The sequence below is a fragment of the Erpetoichthys calabaricus genome, chromosome 11, assembly GCF_900747795.2.
Source record: "Erpetoichthys calabaricus chromosome 11, fErpCal1.3, whole genome shotgun sequence".
In the NCBI taxonomy this organism is placed as follows: Eukaryota; Metazoa; Chordata; class Cladistia; order Polypteriformes; family Polypteridae; genus Erpetoichthys; species Erpetoichthys calabaricus.
In genome coordinates, this window is record NC_041404.2 from 21,071,445 (window position 1) to 21,095,102 (window position 23,658).

Sequence of the window (23,658 nt, forward strand, 5' to 3'; positions counted from 1 at the left end):
TAATCAGAAGCAAGAAAATGACAAAACCAATAAATCCCCACAGAAAGCACTATTTAAATAAAATATTACGTGCAAGTCTGTGGGGCACAGTAAACTGTAATCATGGGTCAGTGTTAAAAATGATTATTTTTCCATTGCATTCAGTTGTGTGATTAAATTGGGACGGTCAATTTCTTTCAGGGGCCGAATGTAGCGCTCAGCAGATGCTACCCTGATGCAGGGAGAGACCTGAAGAGGAGATAATGGATGGGAGTTCTATGCAGAAGGTAGTCTTTGGTGGATTGCAGAGAGAAGAGTGAAGATCAGAGTAGCCGAGTCTACTCCCTCTATCATGAGACATTTCCATTGGCCTGTAAGTATGAAGAAGTATACGCAAGTGTGTTAAATGCAGTATGCTTGTGTTTGTTTCTTTTCTTAGTTTTTCTTCAATGTGTGCCTCTGTTTTTCCATCTAGATATTTATTTGTGGCAAATTAATATATACAGCATTTTTATGGTGTATGGGGCTTCTTTGATAAAACAAAGATTCAAATCAGACTCCAATGCATCTGGTATGGACTGCTCAACTCACTTTTACCCATAAGACTTTTCTTTGTATTGCCCTGAGTTTGAGGAATTGGGGGTGCTGAACTCACACAATGCACCCCCATAGCCAGTGCCTGTTTATATGGGAAAGAAAGAAAACAGTCATCCAAAAAAAAAAAGTCTTGCTCTGTGAAAATAGTTCCACATAAAAATCAACTAAAAGATTAGAGTTGTAAAATGTCTACGTAGAAGCATTATTGGGACAATGGTATCCTTGGAATCAGAAAATGATTGAGAGGACCATGATGCTAGTGGATAGTCACTTTTTAAGAGTGATGTCCAACATAAGAAAAAGTGAAATTAACACTAAAAGTGAAAGACCTTTGTCAGATGTTACAGATTAACAAAGGAAGGAAAAATGTCTCATGCACTGAAACTTTGACAATTTAATTGAATAAGAAATAAGAACTGTATGTCTTGAACAAGGGATTGTGATTATGAACAATTTCATCTTACCAATTAATGTTGGAAACCACTTTTGGAAGAGAAGAAGAGTATTTTAAAATAGCTGTTCCTTCAAGATCAACAAAAGGATGATAATCCTATAGAACTTACAAAATGTAAGAAAGACTTTGTAAAGGAACCTGAAGGAATTGGTCATCAGAAGATTTTAAAACAGTCTTTGAAAATATACAAATCCACACCTAAATACAGATTTAATGTTAACTAGGAGTTTCCTACAAAACACAGAATGTGAAAACCCAAACAATTATGATTCTTCACTTATGTGAATGTAAAATTAAAAACAATGTCAAAATCTGCAATTGTTTGTTTTGGTGTGCTTTGAATATTTTTTTTGTTGTTTTCTTGATTTTTTGTTTTTGTTTGTTTCATCAGATATGCTCTGGTTTTAACAGATGCTTTTCTACTCCAGGGCCACTGGTGTTTGGGTGACAATTAAACGTTGTAATGTTGTAGTGGCCTTAAGAATGAGGCGTTTCCAACAGCATTCATCTGATCTTTATAACCAATAAAAGAAAGACCTTTGATAGCAAAAAAGAGAGGCATCAGAAACATTGTGGGCCTATATGCCATTGTGGCTTCTGGTCAGTGCCCATACGTTAAACTAGCGCTGTTTATTAGGTTTCTGACTTGGAGTTTGTTTCCTGTGCAACATTTTTGATTTCAATTTTGATTTGATCGCGGTGCCATTCTGTTAGCAAGAAGTAGTCATTTTTTGAGTCCGATCACAAAAATAGCGTAACTAGATAAAAAAATACATAAATAAATCTACTTGAAACTGAAAATGGAATTCAAAAATGAACATAAAGTTGTGAAAGGCACAGAGGCGGCCAATAAAACAAACAGCCAGCTAAAAATCCAACCGTAAATGAAAAATTTAAAAACCCTTGAGACATTCCCTGGACGAAACTGAATACATACTTCATCAATATTTCTTTTCCCAAAAAAAAAAAAAAAAAAAAAAAATACATTAAGGACTGCCTGTGCAAGCTGTAGAATTTAGATTTTAAATAAGAGATGTGTTTCAGACACTAGATGTTTTATGACAAACCAAACATCTGGATCTCTAGTGTGGAAAGACTTTGAAGATTTACTTCATAAAATGCTGGTAAAACAATTCCAGTAATCACTTTAGACAGGAAAATATCCCTCCCTCAGTTTTTCTGCTGGTTTAAACCAGCATTTCACAGGTTCACCCAGAATGCCCAGAGGTATTGGGGCAAAACTGCCCTTCCTGATGCCACTTTCCCTCATTCACCTGTTACAGCACACAAGAGGGATGGTGAATTTATTCTAACCCAAGGTCACAGAGGTAAAATAGGAGATGTACCTTAGAGTTAATTGACAAGAAATAAAGTAGAGGCTAGAAGAGACTGTCCCAACATGTAAGGGGAGGACATCAGTAGAGTCACTTAGATAAAATAATCCTAATTAGAGTAAATCTCCAATTTACATGCATGACAGATTCTAAAATGAACAAAATGTGAAATTTTAAAACAAAACAAAACAAAACAAAAAAATACGGTTAGAAGGAAAATACAGAAGAAAGTGCAAAAACGTTTTACAAAGACCTGGATGAGCTTTGAAATTGCTAAGCCACTCTGCCAATTTTCAGTATACAAACATTAATGACTTTCTTGTGGTGCTTGAGACGTTGTTCAGCTCAAATATCCACAATATGCTGGAATTCCATCCTCTGCGAGATTAAAGCTTCACACCCACTGCTGGCAAGATAGATTTGGCTCCCCGTGATGCTAAATTGGATTGAGCAAATTTAAAAAATGAATGAATTGGAAATTCAGCTATAATAATACATAGCGCACTATTTGGATGATATGTTAGCTTTACACCAATTCTGTACAGAAAACTAACAAATAACCTCCTTTTGCTGCGGTGCTAAGATTTTCCACGTGTTGACACATGCTGCTAGTGTGCAAAGTCTCAAAGGGACAAAATCATAGACTTTTACTGTTGAACAAAGAAAATGGGGAAAGAGCTCATCAGGCCACAGTTGCTTCTGCCAGACAGTCTATCAACGACACAGCAGGAAAGCAGATTACTGGATTCAGAATTTCAACGGTACACACTGTTCCAAGTTCAGTGAGAGAAAAAAAGCCCCAAACATAGTGATTAACACTGCAGGTGCATAACAGACAAAGTCATGGAAAAATATTTAGAGATTTTCTGTTTCTGCCTCACAATCCATTTGTTGATTTTTTCAGTTAATTAAGCAGTAATAATATAACGGAGGAGTACCAACAAACTGTGTCATCAGTATTAGGGCAGAGAGCAACAAATAACACAAGGTGAACACAAATGCAGCGACTTTTTAATCAGAGCTTTTTCCTTCATCTTGAATATCGCAGTGCCCCTTCAGGTCTCATTGGCTGAACATAGCAAACAGTTGCTAAATGTGGCATTTATATAAGGTGTGGTTCCCATGGTAACAGTATGCAATTTCACTGTTGCATATTTGTCATTTTGTTGATTTGTGCTTTTGCCTAAATATGATTAACTAAGGTTACAATCACCTGCAGTAGAAAGTATACAAAAAACTTGAAAACAGCCTTAGAATATTATGAGAAAGGCATTTTTTTCATCTTCTTTACTTTACTGTGCTGCTTGATTTTTTTAAGTTACCTGTGAGCAGAGCACTTCGCCACTGCTGTCTCATTGTTAATGCTGCTGCCTCACAGTACTTGGGAACAAGAGTTAAAACCAGCCTTACATGTCCTCTGAGTTAGGTTTTTATAATCTCTAATTGTAAAGGGGACTACAAAGTTGCTTTTAGTTGGAAGTGTTAACCTTGATACAGATTGTGAGAAGAGCACATATTGCTGCCTGAACTGTGGAGCCACACCATGTGTGCCTAACTAGTTCGAATGTGACAGTGTTGAATGGAGAGAGAAAAATCTCCATCTTCAACATATTGGAGATAAAGGTTTAATATTGCTTTGCATTGTTGAATTTTAATTATCTCAAGGGCTCTTACTGTCTATTGTGCTTTAGAATGAGTGGATTATCAGAACAATAATACACAAAACAAAGTGTTCTACTTGTTCAAGAAGAAGAGCATTTGGTGGCTTTGTTCCAATGTTTTTCTGAAAAACAGTGTATGGATAAACACAAAGCTCTTCTTGTTCATTTGATTGTGTTTAAATAGGGACAGGTTTGTGCTATTCATCATCAAACCTACTTAACCCAGTTCAGGGTTGTGGGGGAAAGAGCTTCTACCACCCACTTTGGGCACAAGGCAAACCAACCTTGAACAAAGGTATAGCACTCTATAAACATTTGCTCATTTGTATTGCCTATGGCTCTTTAGAAATGAATACAATAATATTTTTGTAACTGGCTTACCAGTCAAGTGAGAGTTTTAAATAGAACACACTGAAAATGGTACATTATTATTAGGTTCCAAATACGAAAACATTTTAAAAGAAGATACATTTACAGTATCTGCTTTGAATAATACAACTAACAGGGGATGCAAAGAAGATCCTTTACTAGATTACCTCACAGTAGAGCCTATCAAGTAAACCTGCATACACATCTGTGTGACAGCCTACTAGAACATATACAGTATGTCACACACCAAGCATTCCAAAGTTATAGATATGTCATATAATACATTACAGATAGAGATAGAACTTTATTTGCCCCAGGAGGGAAGTTTGGCTTTTTACAGATGTTTGACAGACAGACAGATCTGAACAAACACCAGAATAACTAAAGAGAAAAAAAAAAATTTAAAAGAAGAGAGAGAGAGACAGTTGATCAGTTTAGCATTATGCAAGCGTATGGCTGCTGGTATAAAAGGAGCCCCAGTAGCATTTCCTGACATACTTCTGAATGATTTGTTGGATTGAAAGTGCCCAGTGTTAAGGTGTCAGAGAGACGATGTGCAGCATTGTTCATAATGGCACTCAGTTTTGTTTTAATTCTCTCCTTCACTAATACCTCCTGGGGGTCCAGGGTGTACTCTGTAACTGAGCCTGCCTTTTTTAATTCGCTTGTTGATTGGGTAGACCTCTCTTGAAGTGATGAGACCAGCCCAGCACACCACAGCATAGAAAAATCACACTGGGCATCATAGAGTTATAGAAGATGTGAAGGGTATTGTTACAACACATCAGTCTCCTAAGAAAAAAAAAAAAAAACAGCTTGCTCTGCCCTTTGTTATATAGCTCATCTGTGTTACAAGACTAGTTCAACCATTCATTGATGTGGACCCCCAACCCCCCAGTAATTAGATATAGAGGTAGTCCACTCCTACATTCCCTGAAAAATGACCAGGCAGAAAGGCCACCTGCTGTGGCAAAAGTCAATAACCATTTCTTTGGATTTGCAGAAGTTAAGCTACAGACAATTCCTTCCACACCATAAAACAAAGTTATATTACTATATAGAAAGCTTAGCCACCTTCCTTTTCTACAGAGTTTATTACTGCATATACTGCAGAGGTATATTGTACATTGTTTTCTACATTAGTTTAGTTTCTCCTCTGAATTTTAAGGAGGAAAACAGAGTCTTTAACAAAACCTGTAATGATCTGTCCACTGACCTTAGAGAAACCCAGTCATTTCACTCAAGACTCAGGACTCATTACCTTAGCACAGTATACACTTACTAAAGTGGCTTCTAAGGCTGTTTCACATTGTTCTCTTTGTTGTGAATCTTATTTTTGGATCAATTTTATGTTTCATTTTAAGTTTGTGCTTGCTTATTTTTTTGCTGTCATGCTATGGAAATTTTAAGAAAGAATGGAGTCTAAAATCAAAGCAAAGGTCAAAACCAATAGTAAAAAGGCAAAGTGACCAAAACCAAATATTAAACTTAAAAAAATAAAGAAGTGTCAAAAAGCCAGGGATCAAAAGTAAAAAGAATCGGAAATCATAGTATTTTATCCAAATCTGTAATACAAAATGGCCACCAAGATGACCTTTTAACCCTTCACCAATTATCTCTTGATGCCACGACCCCAGAAGCCACACCCCTAGCAACCAGGACCTGCATCTTGATGACGGAATCCACAAAATGGCAGCGTCCGTCATCAAAACAAAATGGTGTGTGACATTAAATAAAATTCCGCTTTTAAACGAGAGCTCCAATCCATAAAATAACTACAGCATTATAATTCTTTAAGTATAAAAACCTCCACAAATGGCACCAAGAGGATTTTCATACATTTGATTTGTGTACATGTATACATTTGATATTTATACACATATATGATTTTTATGCATAAAAGTTAAGGCTTACCTATGTTTAAATTACAGAAAAATCTCTTGATGTTATTTCCAGTAAAAATACATAAACTAACCAAATGCATATCATATTATAAAAGGATCCAGGTTCTGTACAGAAGGTAATTTAAGCAGTACAAGTAAGGATCTTACTTTCAAATAATTATCAATTGTGTCTGCTCTCCTGCCAGATTCACAATAGACTGTAGTATCACTTTGTAATAAACCCTTAACAGTGGATCTCCAATATGAACGTTTGGTCTTGTATTGTAGCATTATGGGGATTATTTCTGTCTAATGTAGTGAAAATAATTTGAGGGAATTATTGTTGGGGAGGATTTCTCAATGAGTGGGATTATTAATTGGGCCACTGGGCTCTCTTCATATATGTTTTTGTATTAGTAGAATTTCTGGGAAGGGCGTTTGTTTGTATGTAACAATTTATTATACAATTAATTTCTTTTTCTCTATTTGCAGATTTGATTGTTATACATTCTTCAAATGTTTATTGGAGTACAGGGAAGGAAACAAAGCAGGCCAGGTATTTACTTACCTGTTCAAACAATTTCTTATATATATGTAGAGTATTTACACTTCTTAAGATAAGGAGTCTTTTGTGACCAATAGGTAACATGGTAAAAAAATTACGGTGAATTACAATTACATAGTAATATTTTTACAATTTTATTTACATATAAATCATTCTGCTCCAGTTTGTACATTCACTGTACACAGGAATATGCAACTATGAGTACCCATACAATAGGCTGCTCCTCTGATGTGCAATAAAATGAAAATGTTTTTACCCTGCTTTAGGCTACTTTTACTTTTCTATTAATTTATTCTTGGTTTTTTCACTAACAACATGCAATTTTTTTTTACTAAATCTATACTAATAAAAGGCAAAGCCCTCACTGACTGACTGACTCACTGACTGACTGACTCACTCATCACTAATTGTCCAACTTCCCGTGTAGGTAGAAGGCTGAAATTTGGCAGGCTCATTCCTTACAGCTTACTTACAAAAGTTAGGCAGGTTTCATTTTGAAATTCTACGCGTAATGGTCATAACTGGAACCTGTTTTTTGTCCATATACTCTAATGGAGGAGTCGGAGTCACGTATCGCGTCATCACGTATTACGCCTCCTATGTAATCACGTGAAGTGAAAACAAGGAAGAGATTTACAGCACGAGTCAAACGCGGGAACGAAGGTAAATGACGTTAATTGTTGAGTGTCTTTTAATACTGTGTAATTGTTGAGTGTCTTTTAATACTTTGTAAGCATACATATTAACAGATGTGCAATTAAACGTGTGCATTTACGGGGTGATTTCTCAGGCTTAAAGCTCGAAGTGATCACTCGAGTGAAGGCAGCTTCACAAAAAAAACAGATCCTTAACAAACTGTTATTGGTATATTTTCCCTCAATTTTAAAAGGTTTTCTTTTCTTCTTAATAAAAATTTAAAAGCAGAACTTCGCCGGTGCGAACCGCGGGGATTTGAGCGACTGACGCATACAGACATATTCATCAGTGCAGGTACTTCGGAAAGAAAGCACCGTGTAAACCTAAAGTTTAAATTAAGTTCATAGACCTACAAAAGGTTGCCATTGATTTCAGGCAAGATTGCTTTTCTCCTGTACAACTATACGTTGCATTCTCAAGAGTGTGCTTGCACAGCTTGGTCATATTTCAACCGGACTGCTGAACTGACAACGTGATATACAAACAGAACAATCGTAAAAACAGGATTAAATAAAAAGGCTGCTACCATTGGCAAAGCAACGAAAAAGGAAGACCTTATATGACGTTCGTTTATAAAACAGCGGAGAGGCTGTGTAAAGTCAGCTTCACAAAAAAACAGATCCTTAACAAATTGTTATTGGTATATTTTCACTCAATTTAAAAAGGTTTTCTTCTTAATAAAAATTTAAAAGCAGTACTTCGCCGCTGCAAACCACGGGGATGTATATATAGAGAGAGATAGAGATAGAGATAGATATGTGTGTATGTATGTAGATATGTATATATGTAGATATGTAAATATGTATATATATGTGTCTGTATGTGTGTATATATATATATATATATATATATATATGTGTGTGTGTGTATGTTTGTATGTATGTGTGTACATGTATGTGTATATATATGTTGATATATGTATATATATGTGGATGTGTATATGTGTATATATATATATATATATATATATATATATATATATATATATATATATATATATATATGTAGATATGTATATATAAGTATATATGTTTATGTATATATATGTTTACATAACCTCTTTAACACACTACTTCTCCGCTGCGAAGTGCGGGTATTTTGCTAGTTATTAATAAAATGAAAGTTAACAAAGATAATCATGTAAAAAGTTGAAATTAACAAGAAGTACCTAGAGTTGGGCCTGTATGGCTCCAAAGTGTTTCTCCATCAGCACTGACCCCAGAAAACAGACATGAACTATGCCATGGGTGGGGTTCCTTTAAACTTTGCCTTGACTTGTCGCTGCTCCACATAGCTAATTGACTATGCTTTCACCCAGGATGCACAATTAGCCACGTGACAACACTGACTTGCAAGTAAGTGCACAGGAATCAGTGTTATATTCAGTGGCAGTTTTCATAATATTTTCAATGTACTCCTCAAATAATTTTTTAATACATTCAGGGTGCAAATATTGTTGCAGTACAGATTGGGCAGTGACATCACAGCCCAAATGACTAGCAAAGCAGAATGACTAGCAACGTAAAATATCAGGTAGAGTGCACTTACAGTACGCATGTGAGAAAGATCTACGCTTGGCTCCTATAGCTCTGTGATGCTGTGCTGGCCTCACAAAGCATCATGGGGTGCTGGGAAACAAAATGTTCATCTAAACTGGGCTGCATGGAAAATTTCCAGGAAAATATTCTCAAAACAAGGTCACTGGCAAACACAACATATTCACAGCAAAAAAAGGTTTGGCGAATTTCACAAAACACTAGTGGTAATCAGCTACAAGGAGAAGTACTAAATGTATAGCAGCTCACTCCCATCCACTTAAGAAAGGAACTAAAGTCACATCTCAGGCTTCAATATCTGACCTAAGTCAGAAAAATTAAAAATGAGCACATGAATTTAAAACACAAAAACAAATCAAAAATTAACAAATTCATTGGAGCTAGTACATATGGAGATAGGAATGAACAATAAGACATGAAAAACTACATTTAAATACAACGCTCACTTCATCATAGAGAATCTCTGAGGTGGCATCAGTTCTAACTATATTACTTCAGTTGGCTGTTCTAGCTGTTCTTTAAAATGTTATTTCAAAAAATACCAATCCACTCACCAAATTCATTGCAATACTCTCAGTGGTGTATCTGTAGGCACATTTTTTAAGTGTGCCACTGTGATCTGTAAAGTTTATGACAAACACATTATTTTATTAAGATCAGCCACATAAACTAGCAGACAGGGTGAACCTGACAGGGAGATGAGATGAGTCAAGTGTCACACAATGATGAAGTGTTGATATGCCATGTTTGGTTGCGGTTGTCAGGGTCGACAGCTTTTTCAAGGTTTCCCCAAGAGAGCAACCTCTGCGGTAATCTCCTAATCATGCTTGTCAGCAAACACATTGTACCCATGTTTGGAGGTTGCATGCTCAAAAAGGAGGTATGAAAATCGGACAACTGCATGTGTAAGATTTATTTTCCTGCAAAACAAGGACCCCAAGCATAAAATCAAAGGAATGGCTTAAAAAAACTAAAAAGTATTTTTCTTTGGATTAATGCCAGAAAACTCAAATTAAATCCACCGTGATTCAGTGCTGTATAAAAATGAAATATGAAAATGTCCAAGTGGTGAATACTCTTACAGGCACTGTAGTTTAGTTTTATACTTACTTGATCTTACTTTACTACTATTCAGCCCTTGACCAAGTGGCTATTCTTTGGACTATCGTTTAGATGGTCTCAGTCATTTTCTTTAATCACCTTTCCTTCCTTGGACACCAGCAAGAAAAATCTTGTTTATGCATCATTACTCTTCCCAGAAGGACTTTGACAGCATTTAAGTCACTGGTCTCCTAAAAAAATTAATCATTGCATGCAAAACACATAAAGGGAGAATTTTTTGTGAAAGAGTACTATTGATTTAAGACCTCAAGTGACCACTGCAATTTCAAAATAACAGGAAATTTTGTACCTTTGTACTTTTTTTAATTGTGAAAATATAACATAAATGTATTAAGCCCATTTAATTCAATTCAGGAATGTGAAAGGTTTAAGTCCATCCTGCCATTACTGGATACAAGGCAGAACCCTGGACTTGACATCTGCCCATTGTACTGCCTGGTCATGTTCACACTCACATCCTTGCAGAGTCAGATAAGGTTAGTCTGACACACACAACTTTGAGGAGTGTGGGAGGACATTTCTGATGGAAAACCCACATGGACCCAGGGAGGACATACCCATTCTCTACACAGTCATGTGGGATTTCAAACCAGGACATTGGACCTGTGAGGGTGCAGCACTAAGTGATGGCCTATCAAATGTAGCTCTTTTTTTCTATTACAGTTTATTAATTACACTACGATGAGTGAACTATTTTTTATTTTCATTTGAATAGGTGTCCTTAAGAGGAAAGTGGAAGAGTGGAGCCAACAAAATACTTGCCTCTATTCATTACACTAGTGTCTATTGTCTAAGGCTGGCAGCTGAATCAGTATCCCATTGCATTGCTCTAAGATTTGGCCTAAAAACTCTCAGCAACCTGAGATATTGGATAATATTCATACAATTGATGTGTTTTATATATTAAGCTTCAAATCATTCATTGAGAAGTTACTGATTCAGGCAAATGGGACAGAGAGCATTAGGAAATGAATTTAAATTTGAATGAAAATGAAAGAAGAAGAAAAAAATATAGCACAAAAACAATAAGGATTAAAACAAGAACCTGGAATGTACTGAAAAAAATAGCTGCAATGGCATCAACTAACAGAACAGCAAAAAGATAATAGTGAAGACAGGCAAGGCAATGGATAGTGTGCCTACCTAAATGATTCAAAGGCCATAATTCAAATGCTGACTTGAGCTTTGCCTGCAAGAAACATTGTCATTTTTCCATTGTCTTTTTAGGGTTTTCCTCTCCGAGTGCCCCCTGTAGTGCACTGGCGCCCTGTCCAGGGCTGATTCCTGCCTATTAATGACAGGATAAGCTAAAGCACCTCATGACACCAAATTAGATAAGCAGGCTAGAAAATACAAGGAGAGTCAATAATTATCTGCACTATTGTAATGATTTGGGCCAAAATCCTTGTCAGTCTGCCAGAATTGTGGTACATACTTGCTCACTGTTATTTTTTGCAGTGGACATGGACAGGCGGCCCACACCATCTTTGTGCTTAACACCTGTCTGACCATTTTTAACTTATCAGTACATTCAATGATAAAATACTGTCTGTATATTATATGGAGTCTTCTATGGATTTTGGCCCCTGGTACACATTCAGCCATTTAAAAGCTGCAAAATTGACCTCCCAATCCTATATCTTCCATTCTTATTTTCATATATGAGGATAAGGTAATAATTATTTGCATTTTTATGATAATTTGGCTTGGGTTGGTTGTTCAGCTTTCCCCACTCTCATGTGGAAACATGGTATGTTATTGGTTACAGTGGTAAATATTCAACCATGTTCAGTAATTTCCTCTTGTTTTCAAGGAGTAAACATGGCCACTCCAATGTCCATTTTCACCAAAGAAGAGCAGGGAGCACTAAATAGTTTTAATGGCTAAATGTGTACCAGTGGTTGAAATCCAAGAAGACTTTCTTCACAATATACAGTGTTTTACCATGGTGGAGGGTTTACAAATACACTGAGAAGTTCAAAAATGGTTGGACTAGCGTTAAGCATAAAGAAGGCATGGGTCTCTTGTCCATGTTCCGTGATTCTAACAGACCAACAAGGATTTTGGCCCTTGGTACACCCTCAGCCCATTAAAAGCAGATCATGCCTCACTGCCCTTCTTTGGTGTGATCAAAAAGAGGAGCGTCCATGTTTACTCCTAGAAAACAACAAGAGAAACTGATCAAGGTTAAAACTTTACCGCTAGGCCTACAAACACACCATGTTTCCACATGTGCACCAGATATCTTTTGAAATTCTGCTAGTGCTAGTGTACTTATAAAGTGAATAGCCAAGGGCTCGATGGTGATTGCAAAAAGCAAAGCTGATCATAAAGTAATTTTATCCATGCACATATATTTGGGCCAAACCTGTGGTGAATAGGTAGTCCCATTAAACTCTGCCAAAGGCTTTTTCTGCATCCAAAGATCATAAGATAACTGGTGTATTAGATTTTATGGGTGGGTATATTACTTTAAACAGATGCCTTAAGTTGAATTAAAGTGTTTGGCATTAAGAAAGTCCAGTTTGTTCTTGTAATATTACATAAGGAAGAACTTTCTCAATCCTTCTAGCTAGAACTTTTCTAGCTATAGTACTTTAACATCATTATTAAGAAGTGAAACAAGTCTGTATGATGCACATTGTAAGTCCTTATTTTTATTTGGAAAGACGGTAAGTGATACTTGGTGAAAAAGTTGAGGTATAATTGTGTTGTCTTTAGCTTCTATAAGTGTTGCTAATAATAGTGGAGCTAACTTAGTTAAATCTCTCTATTATAAACAAAAATCCTGGGAGGGAGACTAGGGAAACGAGACGTGATCTTCTCGGAAGACAATTTGACTTCCCGTGAGAGACACTTTAACATCCCACAAAACAAGGCAGTGAGGCAGCATTTAAAACAGGTTCACGGACATCTAAGCAAGCAGTTGTTGGAATGCTTTTGGCAGACAGACATCATGTGCTCCCAGCTCTTAAAACAACGACAAGTGACAAGCAGATCACGCAGCTTGCCAGCAGCAGCAGCAGGAAGCCACCAGATGATCCGACCACTTCTCCTTAGCGTGCGTTGAGCCCCACCCCCCCTTTCACAATGTGAGTGGCAGAGACGCGAAGTGGCAAAAGGACAGCTGCTGTACAGGCTTTTAAATGATCAACGTGCAGCGTCACAAAAAGAACACGCAGCTCGCCAGCAGCAGCAGAAAGACATTAGATGATCCGACGGCATGTCCTTAGCATGTGTTCACTCGTCCCCCCTTCACAACACGAGAAGCGTTATACATCCTACAAGAAAGATCCAACCATGCCCGGGGCCAGAAATAAGGGACAAGTATTGTTTTTACAAAAGGTTTAAAGTAAAAGTGAAAGTAATGCATATGTAACAATTCCCATGAAAATAACAATCTCTTTAAATTGTATATCCGGTAAACCAAACCCATGGGTGGGCAAGCGAAGTGAGCAGAGGGCGGAGCCACCTAGTATTTTTATAAAAGCCACTAGGTAGCCATCAGGGCCTGCTGATTTTCCACTTTGAAGTGCATTTATAGCATCTAGTAGTTCTGAGAATGTCAGAGGTTTGTCCAGTTCCTCTGCACTAAGAGTATCTAACTTTGGTATTTGTATTGCATCACATCAAAAACTCCCTAAATTGTGTCTCATTTTCTATAAACTGAGTAGAATATTTGGATTTAAAGTAATCCCTAAATGTATGAGTTATATTTTATAGTTAACTAGCTGAAATACCCAGCGTTGCCCAGGAGGAAAATAAAGTGTTTTTTTTTTAACTCTATTTAATTTGAAAAGCAACAGGGGCGCAGTGCTGCTTAAACATAAAGAATGCTGGCAGTCGCCTGCTATATACTAACTGTATAAGCCCGTGCAGATCCTAGAAAGTATTGAAATCGTCAGAATTACTCTGGGCATCTCTCTGCAATGAGGATTTGTGTTGCCGACATGCTCGCATCCTTTGTGCATTAGCAGCTAAGCGACTGTCTTTCTTAGGAGGTTTCCTTTTGCCGGTGTGCTGGCCTCGCTTGAGTATTTTCAGAGTTGGAGCCCACACCCCAACTATACATCTCACTTCCACACACACATTTCAAAAGCAACAGGCGGGCGCGGTGGTGCTCAAACATAAAGAACGCTGGCAGTCACCTCCAGTTTGCCCTCTGGTGGTCGTTCCAAGTGTCAACTGGGTGATAACATGCATGCAAGACCGCAAGATCACCTCCCAACCTACTCAGAAGGGGGTGGGTTAGGGCTGATTTCACAGTATTTTTAGTTGACCATTAAGAAACATGTGTACCAAGTTTCATGAAAATCGCTCCAGCCGTTCGGATGTGATGCTGGAATATACATACATACACACATTGACTTTTATATATATAGATGACTTTATCTCCATTTTGCATTGGTAATTTCTGCTATTGCGTAGCGAAATTCCTGCTGGTGGAATTGTTGAGCTGAGATCTTATTAGCCTTCTCTCCATGTTCATAATAATGATTTTGTGATTTAAAAATTTGTTTTTTTTTGTTGTCAAGATCAATTGATTGTAGAGCCTGTGTTTTCCTGTAAAGTGCCTCATTTGGAGATCTGGCATATTCTTGATCTATTATGGAGATCTCACTGATTAACTCTGATGCCTTTGTGTTTTCCAATTTATTTTTATGGGAAAAATATGAAATAATCTGTTCTCTTAAAAGTATACCTTCAGAGTTTCCCAAAGTATTCCTTCAGAATCCTCTGAGGAAGCATTTGTCTGTAAAAAGTAATCAATTTGTTTGGAGATGAACTGTGTAAAGTTCATGCCTGCTAATGACAGGGGGTTAAAACGCCAGCAACAAAACAAATGTTTCGGTTATAGTGATTTAAGGTGCACAATTAGAGGGGCATGATTAGAGATAACAACAGAGTCATATTTGCAAGATTTGATAATAGGCAATAAATTATTATCGATTAAGAAATAATCAATTCTTGAGTAACTATGATGTACTGGTAAGAAGAAGATAGATTCTCCTGAAGTTGGATTTAAAAATCTCCATGGGTATGATAAATTATGATCCATTGCAAACTGCGTGATTGTCTTTTCAGTATTAGATGTTATCATCACTGTAACTGATGATCAATCCAGGTCTGAATTTAAAACACAATTAAAGTTCCTCTTAAATATGAGTGCTCATACAGTATTTGGAATTGATGCAAATATGTCTTGGATAAAATCTCTGTCATCCACATTAGGTGCATAAATATTTATCAAATTACTTTAGATGTGCATAAATTACCCATCATCATAATATAGCACCCTTTAGAATCAAATACAACATCTGATGTTCCAAACGAGATTTTTTTATGTATTAAGATTCCCTCAGCTCTGGTTTTTCTTTGTATAGTTGGTGTGAACAATTTGACTGATCTGTTCTCTTTGCAGTCGGTCCTTACTTGTTAAGTAAGTCTCCTGTAAAAATGCTATCTTAGCATTTAGGCCTGTTAGGTGGGAGAGAACTTTTTTTTCTCTTTATATCATGATTTAATCTTTTGATATTCCAACTTACAAAATTCAATGTTTGGTCACAAAGACACAGCTTCTGAATGTTTGAGGGACATTTGTAATCTTAAGTAAAAGCAGTGTGTTGTTTCATAAATTAGCTTTAACCTTGATTTTTATATTATTGTCAGGTATTTTTTGCTAAGGAGCTTGAAAAATATGTTGGCACTTACCATTGTGGGGGTAAAAAGGATAGATAAGAAGTAACTTGCTCTGTTGCTCTTGTCTCCAGATAGTATTACTAATTCGACACGGACCTTACCGTTTAACCCTTGGATTCCCCTTACCTTACCCCTTGGATTCCCCTTAACTTACAAGTGATTTGTTTATAAAGTAATTCATTTACAGATTTTTTTTTTTTTTACAAGCACTTACTTTTTGCTCTTTCCTGCTGCAACAGCAAGACTTTGATCACTGGAGAATCTGCTGTCACACCAGAATTCAGTTTTTTTTTTTTTTTTTTTGCAAAGTCATCCATAATATATGATATTTTCTTTCTTACATTATTATGCTTATATCCATTGCTGTTTTTAGATGATAATCATTATGTTCATACATTTTTGCCAGAGAATAACAGTCCATCTGTGATTTTTTTTCTTTGTGCCTGCTTTGGACAAATGATTGTATGCACAGCCTCTAGCAACCTCATTGTCTCCAAGTAACCCAAATCATTCGATAGCAGGAATCATCTATTTTTAAAATTTTCTTTTCTACATGAAGCTTAGCATTTTAAGCCTTATCAGTATGCATGTATATTCAACTACAGCTGTTGAATGATGCTGTGTGTTTTAATTCCAGTTTCAGCCAAATTTATTGTTATATAACTGTTCTAATTGTCTATGCATTTAAAAAAACAAAATCGTAAACATTTAAAGCCGATCTAGAAACAAATCTTGAAAAAAATTGTTCACCTCAAAGCACTTAACACAATATATAACAAACTAAAGACGACTTCTCACTATCACGAACAAAGTTGTTGAAATGGGGAGACTGGAAGGACCAGAAAGGAGCAAGCAGCAAATAGTGCGCCTTTCTTGAAGTGATGTTACCAGCCCAGCACACTACAGTGCAGAAAATCAGAGTTATAGAACACGTAAAGGATGTCACTACCTACATTACAGAAATACAGTCCACTGTAAACATGAGTGTTTTGATGGGTGGTCTGGTGCACAGAGAGATTATAAGAAACATGGAGTGGCATAGGACAGAGGCAAAGTCTACCAAGACATAATGGGATGCGCTGTAAGGCACAACAGTTGTCAGGCCAGTGAAGGAGGAAATGTTCCACTACTTGGAGGTTCCCCCTATAGCAGGGGTCTGCAACCTTCACTATCAAAAGAGCCATTTTGCCCCCTCTTCCTCCAAAGAAAAATAGTCTGGAGCCGCAAAACATAACACAGCTTATAAACTTTTAAAAGTTTTAATCTTTTTTTAGATTTTACATGTTACAACCACGGAATACAACAAACAGAAGTGCAGTGTGCATGTGTAGGCCTACTTTGAAATAAATGTAACTGAACTCTGCAGGCCTATTTGAGTCCTTCCTATACCTGTATAAAATTAAAATAAAAACTAGCCCACTTTAATATAAATAAAACATTTAGCTGTAGCTTAGCAGCTTTAAAAAAGTAAACATAAAATTCCATTTCAGTGTGCTCTCATCCTCTTCAGGTTTCCCTCTCAGCCAGCAATCAACTGAAGCACCTGAACATACAAAAAAACCTACATCAGCTCCGGGTCTGAAATAAATGTGTTTTTTTTTTTGTTTTTTTTTTAAATATTAGCCTATTAAATGCTATTGTTCTCACCTGTTTAATGTGACTTCTGTTTCTGAAGTTCGCTGCAGATCATCTCTAGCACTTTGAGCTACTTTTTGTATGAAAATGTGCTATATAAATAAATGTTGTTGTTGTTCTATGTCGGGGCTATACGATGTGACTTTGACCTTCACACAGGACTGCAGGCTCATGTGTGAGGTGGGAGAGATATTTGGACTTTATGAAGTTCATTCTTGAGAAAACTTGCTCACATAAGTATGTTGAGCCAAAGATGGACAGGACTCCAAATGCATATTTTTTCATGTTCATATATGTTTCGGGAATGGCACTCCATGTATTGAAAACAAGTTTGTCGGGTTTGGGGAGGTTTTCAATATCAGTCCATTTGTGCTCTTTAGCGAGAGTAGCCTTCTGACGGGCGACTTCTTCAAGATCCGCTGTCAGGCATTTGAACTTGGACACCCATAAATCTTTATCCGCTATGCGGCCAGTTCAATTTCTAGATCGGGCTTACTTACTCCTGTGAATGCGGATGTGTTCAGCAGGGATGGGTCGATGTCCAGGGAAGGAGAGAGTGTTTTTTTTCTTTCTGAACTCACTGAATCTTTCTCTAAATGCAGCTTGCATTGCAATAATTGTACGGTGGAAATAATCACAATTTATGTGAATGTTCACTGCTTTGAACTCTCTCAGGGAGGGGAAGTGAGAGAGTGTACCTTTCTGTACATCTCTGGCAAACACTGTCATCATGCGCTCAAACACCAAAACATTTAAAGTCAGAGAATAGATGCTCTGATATTTTTATGAACGATTCTTTCATGTATTCTCCGTCTGTGAACGGCTTACCCCTCCTTACGATCTCTTGAGCTGCCACAAAACTAGCAGCTGTAGTTGATTGTGGAGAAGTGATCCACTTTTTGAAAGTATGTTTGCTCTGTTCAGCTTTCCGTTGCAGTTCCGAAATTGCTCTCTTTCGCTTATCTTCACTTGGGTATTTTTCAGTGAATGCTGAGTGCTTGTTTCGAAAATGTCTTTCAACGTTACATTTTTTGTTGTTCGATAATTTATCGCCACATATTAAGCACACCGGTAAGCCAGCGTCGTTGGCGGTGAAGGCAAATGCTTCTGTCCACGCAGAATTAAACTCTCTGTTCTCTTCTGGGATTTTTCATTTTTGGGATTTATTCATGGTTAGTGCAGGGGTCGCACACTCCAGAAGCCACCTGCAGGTAAAGGCGAGGGCTATAGACGTAGATGTGACGCATATTTTAGTTGACAAATTATAAATAAAAATAAAAATTAGATGTTAAAGTGTATAACAGTAGTAGTAGTAAATAAACATTATATATATTACATATATTATATACAAATTAAATTAAGAAATTGCCGTTATTCATTTTCATGTTTTTTTTTTTTTTTGTCAAGGCCAAAAGGAGCCATTACAAGGAGGCTGAAGAGCCGCATGCGGCTCCAGAGCCGCGGGTTGCCGACCCCTGCCCTATAGCTTTGGTTGTCATGTTCAGTCCTGGAAGCCTTCTGTGGCTGCAGGAGTTCATGTCTACCTATTTCTTGTTTTAACTGGACACCTTCTTTAATTAACACTAGAATTACCACAGCCTACGAAAAAACTCGTAGATCCGGCCCACCTTAAATCCGTTCGCACCTCTCCCTCAGCGACTTTTGTCCTGTAAATGTGCCGATAAAGACAAGTAGCAAGCAGCCTGCTATTCCATCCCCCACCGCCGCAGACCGTGCACAAACTTCTCCCAGCTCATGCTTGATTGATTATGTGGGAGTGAAAGTTTTAGAGTGGAAATAATAGATCGTTATTTGGAACACATGCATTTCATGTGTGTTCCGTTTCTATAATAATCTGTGTAAACAAATTGTTAAAACAGAGACGTTTGTCATATTTTAGTAGTAAATGACAAAATGTTGGCATAAACTATATAATGTGTGAAGCCTGAAATCCAATGATCAAATGAACACTTTCACAAAAGGTTCAAAGATAAGACAACAGCTTCCGTGGCGTAGCAGTAAGATTTGCTGACTTGTAATCAAGAGTCCCCGGTTCAATCCTGACTGCCTCCTATATTTGCCATTTTCAGTAATGAGCTGCTCTTATTGTTAATATTATACAGTACACACATACGATTGGTTTGCGTCTGTAACAGACAGTGTACATTTATAGGACTTGTAAAAGTTACCTTTTTTTTCACTTTTAATCTCTCAGTCAAGACCACGCTACATACTACCGCCCCCTCCACCCAGGGATCTGACGCTGTTAGTTTTTATTTGAAACTGGGAGTAACTGTAGATGTGAGTGGTATTTTGAGGCAATGGAACTGGATATTCTCTGAGCTGGTGGGATAAAAGCTGACACACAAACACTGGTGAATCTACCTTCTTCGTATCTCACTGTCACTTGATTTTTTTTTTTTATTCAGTTTTATTGAGTGTTCCTGCTCACGCTGAATTAGTATGCATCTTATGGTCAGTGATGTCAAAAAAAAAAAAAACAGACATAGGTATATATATTTGGAATTATTCATTTTATGACCAGTATAGTACATTTCGGAAAACTTTGTGGCACGGTTGCAACATTATTCTTATTATTCATATTCATTCGCATAACACTGTGTGTTTTTTCCCTCCGATCTTGCCAGTCCCCACATGTTGCTGCAGATGTTCTATCAAACGGTTGTGGCGAGCGCCCTCTTCTACGCGATGGTGTGCTGGGGAGGCAGCATTAAAAAGAAAGACGCCTCACGCCTGGACAATCTGGTGAGGAAGGCAGGCTCTATTGTTGGCATGGAGCTGGACAGTTTGACATCTGTGGTAGAGCGACGAGCGCTCAGCAGGCTCCTATCAATTATGGAAAATCCACTGCATCCCCTAAACAGTGTCATCTCCAGACAGAGGAGCAGCTTCAGCGACAGACTGCTGTCACTGTCCTGCTCCACTGACAGACTGAGAAAATTGTTCCTCCCCCGAACTATGCGACTCTTTAATTCCACCCGGGGGGGTAAACATTAACATTATACAAAGATATTGTCCGTTTTTTACCTGCATTATTATCAGTCTTTAATACTGTTTTTTTTTTTTTTGTATCAGTAAGGTGCTGCTGGAGTATGTGAATTTCCCCTTGGGATTAATAAAGTATCTATCTATCTATCTATCTATCTATCTATCTATCTATCTATCTATCTATCTATCTATCTATCTATCTATCTATCTATCTATCTATCTATCTATCTTTTGTACTCCAGGACATGCAGAGGCAACAACAGTGCAGAGAGAGGTCAGTTCAACGCTATATGCAATCATCACTTTCAAATGTTAACAGTTCACACACACGCAAGGACTGTCCTTCCTACATTTACGACATGTGTACCTGTTGCAATGCGCACACTTCTCTCTGTGCTGTGGTTTCTATTACACACCTGAAAGAAAGAGACAATATATGTGACATTTTGAAGAAATCATTTTATGACCTGAATAGTACCAATCAGAAAACATCATCGCACTAATGCAATATTATTTGAAAATGAACAGCGTCAGATCAGGTGTGAATTTATGCTGGCGCTGTTACTTAGAGTCAGATGAGGAGGGGCAGGGTTGGGTGGGGGGTACAGCGTGATCATGATTCAGAGAATAAAACTGAAAAAAGTACAATAAATTTATACCCAGTGTCCCATATACAGTATTTGTCTCTTTCTTTTTTTCTCCGTGCTACGTTGACATCATGCACCAGAAGGGGTTAGCTTACTCAGTGCACGCAGGAACACGCAGGTGGCCAGTTGCTTGTGTTATAACACACTTGACCTAGCAGCAATCAACGCACATGTACTGTGCAAGGCATGCATGGAGGCCACTGAAAAAAGAAGAGCGTTCATAGCTCACCTTGCAGAGGAACTTTGTTGTCGCATCTTACTAGAAAAGGTGATAGATAAAGAAAAGGAGGATGCAACATTGACAAGCTTCTGTTACAAGACAGCCGCTTTCCCCAGGAAAGTAAACTGAGTCAGCGTCAGGTGCCCTTTCAATGTAGTAGGAACCAAAGCATAGAGAGAAGTGTGCGGATTGCAACAGGTACACACATCGTAAATGTAGGAAGGATAGTCCTTGCGTGTGAGTTGTTAACATTTGAATGTGATGATTGCATATAGAGCTGAACCGACCTCTCTGTACTATTGTTGCCTCTGCATGACCTGGAATACAAAAGAAACAGCAACATGTGGGAACTGGCAAGATCGTGATCGTGACTGAGAGAATAAAAGTGAAAAAAAAGGTAACTTTTACAAGTCCTATAAATGTACACCGTCTGTTACAGACGTAAACCAAATGTATGTGTGTACTGTATAATATTAACAATAAGAGCAGTTCACTACTGAAAACGGCAAATATAGGACGCAGTCGGGATCGAACCAAGGACTCTTGATTACAAGTCAGGAAATCTTACCGCTACGCCACGGAAGCTGTTGTATCTTCCTTGAACCTTTTGTGAAAGTGTTTATTTGATCTTTGGACTTCAGGCTTCACACATATAGTTTATGCCAACATTTTGTCATTTACTACTAAAATATGAAAAAAGTTTCTGTTTCAACGATGTGTTTACACAGATTATTGTAGAAACGGAACACACATGAAACGCATGTGTTCCAAATAACGATCTATTATTTCCACTCTAAAACTCCAGCACTTCACTCCCAGATAATCAATCAAGGCATGAGCTGGGAGAACTTCGTGCACGTTCTGCGGCGGTGGGGGATGGAATAGCAGGCTGCTTGCTGCTTGTCTTTATCGGCACATTTACAGGACAAAAGACGCCGAGGGAGAGGTGCGAACGGATTTAAGGTGGGCCAGATCTGCGAGTTTTTTTGTAGGCTCTGGTAGTTCTAGTGTTAAGCAAGTTGTTACTTTCCAGTTTGTGTGTTCTCTTTTAATATCAATCCAGAAATTACAAACTGATTATACTAATTGTTCACTTAATGAAGCATGGGATGGTGTGTTACAAGCAAAAGAAGCAATTTTTTGCTTTTAAATATGTTGTTATTTTTACCTTTATGGTTATTTACATTATTTATTAATCCCAAGGGGAAATTCACAAATAAAGTATCTATCTATCTATTTATGTAATTATTTACTAATAAGCCCAGAAGAGGTAACACTAAAACAGCTGCCCTTTAGACTTTTAGCATCTAGTATTGCTTGCTCTGCTTTTGTTAGTTGTCAATATTTGGATATAATTAAGAAAGCATAACTAAATGAGTTTCAAACATTTCTTAATTTATTATAAATATAAATTGAACACTTATGTACTTTTCTGAATGCAAAATAAGTGAAGAAATAAATATGACATTTGATTAAACAATGAGATCAATTGAAAGTTAAAATGACTGAGTGATCGTGAAACTGATTGGAACAAAAACGTGGAGCCCCAGGACTGAACTTACTAACCCCTGATCTATAAGCAGAGGAAAGGCAATGGTGGCCTGGGAGCAAATGGGCAGTACTCCTTATGGGCACTAGATAGCAGGTAACCTAACAGTAAAGTTAAAATCAAACCACAGTCTCAGGCTTAGAGTGTAAAGACCAAGATACTTACTTTCAAAGCCTTCTGAAGGTAACATAGCATAGATGAGTGTGAACACTCAGGGCTGCTAGAAATAGCTCTAGTGTGAGATAACTGTAGCAAAAGTGGGGCCTCCCCTAACTATGGAATTGGGCCCGGGAAAGTGGTTATCAAAGGATTGTCAAGCACACAGGCTCATTGAATCAAGATTCCAGAGATGAGTGCACCAAGGTGTTTGTTTGCCAATGCTGCTAGGTTACAAAAAGGGAAAGACCAGTAGGAGGCTGATATGGGTATGAACGTTTAATTGGTGTATGTGCTTTTACAATGATAACAGACTGTTTTAAGGCTTGAAAAGTTAACATACTTGCCTGATTACTCTGCTCATGCATAACAGGTCAGAACCAGTTAAAAGTTGACCTTGAGGTTATCAGAGAAGACACATTAATCACAATTTGTGGGCTGCAAGGCAACCAGACACGTTTTACTCTTGCCCATGGACATATGGGAAATGTTGATTAGTGGAAGGTTAGAGAACATAAGTTGTGCC